This window comes from Mastomys coucha, unplaced genomic scaffold (genome assembly GCF_008632895.1).
Source record: "Mastomys coucha isolate ucsf_1 unplaced genomic scaffold, UCSF_Mcou_1 pScaffold15, whole genome shotgun sequence".
Lineage (NCBI taxonomy): Eukaryota > Metazoa > Chordata > Mammalia > Rodentia > Muridae > Mastomys > Mastomys coucha.
Genome location: NW_022196897.1, coordinates 32,568,255 through 32,574,489, shown reverse-complemented (window position 1 = coordinate 32,574,489; position 6,235 = coordinate 32,568,255). Strand labels below are relative to the sequence as shown.

The following is a 6,235-nucleotide window of genomic DNA, read 5'->3' as shown; positions in this document are numbered from 1 at the left end:
ATTTATAACCAAATTAGGACCACATTGAATATAATAAATTAACTGCTGAATTAGCAGAAAGAAAATGCTCCATTTATTTGTACTTTGGTGGCTAGGCATCCTTTGGACGGTCCTAGAAAAATCATAAGTAACGATAAATCCTACCACATTCAAAATTACTTGGTACTAACTTTATCTGGCCTGGATGTCCAATACTGTTTGTCCAAATGTTCGTTATAATAAACTACAACACAGTGAGGCTTCATGCACTCCTTCAGTTAATTCCGAAGGACACCATGAGGGGTAGGTGCTGTTAGTATACCCACTGGAGATAAAGAAACAAGTTTCCAGTAAGATTGCTTGTGATCACAAAAAGAATAAATACATAGACATTCGAACTTCAGCATCACAAAAATAACATGGACAGATTTGCTTAATCATTTTTAAGTAACTTCAACCAGCCTACATATGAATAAGTAAAAAATGAAAACTTATCTAAATATCAAACTTGAACTGTTTGTCAAATGCCTCATCGGTCGGCTTATGCCATCATAAATCAACCAAGAAGTTCAATGACTACATTTCAGGAAGGATATATGGTGCATAATTAGTGCACGTATCTGAATTTAGGAAGAACAGTTACTTGATTTCACATAGAGATCGTTTTCCTAATTGTACAGCTGCCATGTGTTTCCATGTGCTTGCTACATAAATGGTTTACAAATTGTTAAGAAGTTTTATGGATCTCCAGAAAGAATATAATAGCATAGCAAACTTTTATAAGTGCAGAAATTTTACATTTTAAAATATCACTTTATTTCTTTGTCCTGAAAGAATGAATCTTAAAAAACACATTTAAAAAAATCAAGCATTAGATATGCAAATATGTGTTCAGATCAGAGATACCAAAATTATTCAGATGATTAATTATTCATCATAAAATGTCAATTAATAATTATGAAGCTTAAAAGGCATCTTTCTAATGCATCTTTATTTTTCTTGGCCTAAAAAAAGGGCTTAATGTACATGTTCAATTGACTTGTAACAAGTTTTAAAAATTCAATGAAGTAAACAAATTGTAAACAAGAACAAGCTCTGATTTTTAATTAGGAGAACTACAAATGTGTTCAAAGTGTAGGAAAAAGCAATAATTAGAATCATCGTGAAAATTATAAGGGGACCCAATCCATGACATATGAAGCCTCATGTTCACTCACCTGCTAGGAACTGGACAGCAACCTGGCCAGGAAAGCAAGCCACATACCCAAGTTGTGGATCTGCTTAGCAATTAAACAGACCGCAGAACAGGCTGCTTCTCCCTGAATTGATCAGTCTATGTTGGGGGGGCAGGCAGACAGATTTAGGAAGTTTTTTTTTTAAACACTTTCTAATAATCATGAAGAGAAAAACCAGTTTGTTTCTTGAATTTACCTACTATAATTTCTAAAGTCTGATAAGCATGATTAAAATAATTTATTTATAAGTACGAACAATTTGCATATTGCCTTAATTATACTGATTCTCCTTGTCAAATACTTTCGTATTTTTTCCAGAAAGATTATATCTTTAAAAAAAAAATCTGTGAGAGCTGATATAATAATAGAGAGTAATAAGCTGTTATAGTCACTGAAGTACTCATTTATTTTCAGTATTATTTTACTTTTTCCTGACACCTGGCGAACTTGTCTCTTAAGACCCAGGAGTTATTTTAGTCTGGGTGTCCCTGACCTCCTGCTGGTAGATTAATTGCATTTTAAACATTGTTTTGAAAACGAACTGATAAATCTGGACATATAAAGTAGGCACCAAAAAAAATTTTACAAAGAAGGTAAATTGGGGGGGGGGAGGTGGCGAATGAGATTGCAAAAGAAATATAGAAAGAAAGGAGAATGTAGAAAATGCAGTTACGACAGAATTGCAAGAAAATCTGGATAAAGGGCAGGGAGGGCTGAAAGGAGGGCAAGAGGAAAGGAAGGAGGGAGATTGGAGTTTCCAATCCCCAGGCGAGGCTGCTGGCGTCCGCACCCTTAATGCCCAGCCTTCCAAGTTGAGGCGAAAGCCACCTCCTCGGGCCTGCGTCGCATCTAACTTGCTGCAAGTTTTCTGGTGACTCCTCCAGAGCCCCTTTTCTTCCACCACCACCACCACCCCCTTTTGTGAGACTGACAGTCGCGTGGAGGAGGCTTTTCCAGGCACAGCCTTTCTCATGATAATCAGCCCCCTGCATCACCTCCCGGCCGCCGCGGCTTCCTCGCGGAGCGGGGCTCGCGGACCCGGGGGACCGGAAACAGGGCGGCGGGCGGGGAGCAGGCCGGCGAGCCAGGTCAGCTGACCGGGAGCGGGGCGGGGGTCGCGCGGTGCCAGGGCGGGGTCGGGTGTGTGCAGAGGGGGGTTGCGCCCCGCCGATCTCCCCCCTCCCCCACGTGCTCCGGGACCGACAGAGGGAGCGAAGTTCGCGGAGGGGGGGGTCGGGGGGGGAAGAGCACCGGGGATGGGGATCTGCGAGCAGACCTGCTTTGCATCAATAAATTAAGATGCTCATTTGAGTCCTGAAGTTTGCTGGTTCCTGTCAGTAGAGACGTTGGCAAACACCCCAAAGCCGAGATGAAGCCTTTACTTCAAATAAAATAGGAAAATAAAATCCTCAGCTGGCCGCCCCGCTGGGGCCAGGTGACGTGCGAGATTCCACAGCCCGCGGGCCTCGCAGCGGGGAGGTGAGGGACGGTCGCGGGCTCTCCAGTCCTGTTTTAGTTTTGTTTGAAAGGGCTTCTCTGAGACGCTCCTGATTTTTTTTTTTTTTTAAATAGGCTTTCCCCTCCTATCCTAGGCTCAACTCTGAATGGATTGGATTGCGAGTTTGCACGTGAGAAAACCGTTTGGCTTTGCTCAGACCCCGCCGTGCCCTCACACACCTAATCCAGGGGTCCCGGCTATCAGCCTTTGCTCGCAACTCTAAACGAAGTTAGCTACGTCCTGCATAGCAATACAGGATTGAAATAATTCCTCTAGATGAAAGATAAGCTCCATTTCTAAACCAAAAAAGAATCTTTTATTTTATTTTATTTTATTTTCCCCACATGGTACAAAATAAACACAATTTGCTTTAAAAAAAAAAATCATTAGCTATGGCCAAATTCGAATTCTTTCTTCAGCTTGTGTGTTCAAGGGCAGAAAAGTACCTCTTCGGGCCTCTGGGCCAGCAGGAGGAGTGGGGGTGGGGAGCGGCTGTGAAAGTTAAGGAAATTGACAGACTGAGAGGTGAATGGGGGGACAGGCCCCGGGTCCCGCTGCCGGGAATTGGAAAACAAAAGGGTGTCCTCCTCACCCTGCCGGGGGGGCTGGGGGGGGGTTGGGAGTCCTGAGAAGAGCGGTTGGCTTTATCCAAGGAAACCCTCAAGAATTATTTTCCCCTCCAATGTCGATGTCAATATTATTTCACATTTGCATGTATCTGTTGTTTTAATCCCCTTCGCCTGCGCTAATCTCGAAGTGGATTATTAACGGGAAAACAGTCCAAAAAGGATCCAGTCCTCCTTCGCTGGACTTGTTTTGCTGCGTGAGGAGCCTCAGAGCCGTCCCTAGTCCCCTCTGGACTTTTCATCCTGCGCTCCTGTATTATGTGGATCCCACGGTCCCCATTGTCCCTGACCTGGCCCTGGAACTGAGGGGAGTGTTCCGAACAAATTTATATTCCAGCTTCCTCTGATCCCACTGCCTCAGCGATGGTGGGAACACTCTCGGTCAGAAGCTTGGGGAGGGGCGTGCCAGGCAAGGGCAGTGGGCAACCTAGCCCGGCTCTCAGCCCTCGCGATCTTTTCTGTGCCACCACCCAGACGTCCACCTTCAAGTGAACCTAGAAATTTGAAGTTGGTTTTGTTTTGTTTTGATCTGTTTTGGGGTTGTTGTTTTTTTTTTTCCCATACCAATATATGGGAAAACATGTCGAAACTCAGTGCTAACTATTGGGGGCCGCCTCCTGGCACTGGAACGATGGCTGAGTCTAAGGTAATCAGATAATTAGGTGTTTTTAATTGAAATAGTTAATGGTCTATTTTGTCAGATCTGAAGAAGATATTTATATCCATGATAAAGGCAGAGGTTTGTTAGCTATTTGTTCGACTTGCCATATAGTCGTATTGTGCCTTTACACTGATGTGTCTGGGCTAAAAACGTCCAGTGGCTACCTGGGTGCCTGCAGAAGGTCTTGCTAGCCATCACTCCGTAAAACAGGCTCCTTATTCCTCCAAGGGAGGCTTAACGGCACACTTTGGAAGAAAGCTGTTCTCTGATTTTTTTTTTTTTTTTTTTTAAGGAAAGAGGCAGAAGGAAAAAGGATATGAACAGCAGTGATAAATCTTATAGGAGGAAACTTGATACCTATTACATATATTTAGTACAGATACAAGCTAGTATGAGAAATATAAAATATGGCACGAATGTGTTTGACCCATGTTGAAATCTTTTTCCTTATTAATAATTTTTGACTGCAAATCTCTACAACCTATAGATCATCTATAGGTACTCTGTCTGTGATGGGGCAATGGAGAAATTAATTTATCCAATCCTTCTCATTGTAAATGCTCAAATTAGGAAAGAGGAGAGTGTGTAACCAACTGTGAAAATCCGCTTTCTTGCACCCTAGAATGAAATCTAGCTGTGGTCATGCTGGGTGGCTATTACCCTCCCCCCACCACCACCACTGAAAAATAAACATGCAAAATACAAAGCCCTGTAGCTCTGGGAGTGTGGATGTGGCAGCCCCTGTGGTGGCTTTCCCTCCTTTGAGTGCAATCGCCAGTGACTCTTGCATTCAAAGTCTTGCTGTAGGCACACATTCAAAGCACAGTTCAAAGCAGTTTATCTTAATATGAGTAAAAGTCTAGTGTCGGATCAGGGTATTATTTGTTTCAGGTTTCTTCAGACTGAAAACAGGGGACTATGACATATTTGACAGTATTAAAGCAGAAAAACTGATAAGAGGCAGCTGCTTGGCCCTCTTCAAACCTCCACCTTTCCCTTTACACTGGAGTCTACAGGCTGTGGGACTGGGCATTTAAAATCTGTGCTCTCAGGTTCTTAAATAGTGAAAGTATTTAAAATAATTGGGGGGGTCTCCTAGTATTTTAAGAAATTAAGCCTTAACTCTTGAGGCAAAACAGTTTCTTCCTTTTCCTATAAATACAGAGCATCCTCAAATTTGGCTGTCTTTATTTACTTCTATATTAGTTCCAATTATGTGCAGTGTAAACCAGCTTTTTGATTAACAAAACAGCAGAGCATTGGTTAAGAACACTTAAACTTCAAAAAAATTCCCCTGGGAAGTGGGCTCTGAATTGGTTAATAATGTGCAGTACTTGCTAAATTGCTGACTTCCAGATGTGGAAAATATCTTTCTTGTTTAGGACCTATGTAACCTGATTGGATTACGACAGAAGCGTCACGTTGGAAGCTTTTGAGTGATTATTTAATTAACCATACAGTAGAAAGCTGTATTCTCCAGGAAATCCCTTCCATATTTGCATAACCAATCCCTTCAGAGCAAAGGTGGAGTCTTTTCTTTTTAATTTTACTTTAATTGCAATATCAAAAAATATGCACTTCAAAACTTAGACCCCACACAGTTTAATGTCACCCTCTTCTTTCTTTCCTCCTAAGCTCCTCTGGCCTTTCTCCTTCTTCCCCCTGTTCCCAACCCCTCACTTTGTAGTGTGGTCTGCTTGAGATGTAGTGGGATCCAGAGATTGGTCAACATAGTGCATCTCTATGTTAATCTAGAGACCCTTTATTAAAATGCCAAAGAAGTTTTAATATAGGGGTCCAATTCAGAAAAATCTCTCTCTCTCCTCTCTCTCTCTCTCTCTCTCTCTCTCTCTCTCTCTCTCTCTCTCTCTCCCTCACACACACACACACACACACACACACACACACACACACACATCCTAAGATGCAGTGTACAAGTAGTATTTTCCTCCCCTAGCTCTGGCATCTTAAAAAAAAAAAATGTAATAAGAGAAAGGGCAAGAATTTAGTTCCAAAAAACGGTGCTTGAGATGCCCATACGACTCGACGTGCACCTCAAGCCTGGTCACCAGAGATATCTGTATAAGAAAAGAGATCTGCATGGAAGACCCGAGATCTTTCCCTTTAACTTTCGCCCCTTGGAGTTCTCCAGTTCTGTGAATGGTGTGCACCGTTTTCCGCCCAGTACTCTGCAGGATTTAGTGATGAGGATAATGATGCCAAAGGCTTGACGGGG

At 42.6% G+C, this 6,235-nt stretch overlaps 1 protein-coding gene across 2 annotated transcripts in view; it reads left to right on the top strand.

Annotated features, from left to right (window-relative positions):
- The first annotated feature begins 2,112 nt into the window (after window positions 1-2,112).
- Zeb2 (zinc finger E-box binding homeobox 2) overlaps window positions 2,113-6,235 on the top strand; it is a 134,424-nt gene continuing 130,301 nt past the window's right edge. Inside the window, exon 1 of one of the 2 annotated variants that reach the window (XM_031370161.1) lies at window positions 2,113-2,302. The gene's annotated coding sequence lies outside the window, so the exon portion shown is untranslated. Of the gene's footprint in view, window positions 2,303-6,056; window positions 6,163-6,235 lie in introns of those variants that run through there. The other variant, XM_031370160.1, reaches the window with a different exon arrangement.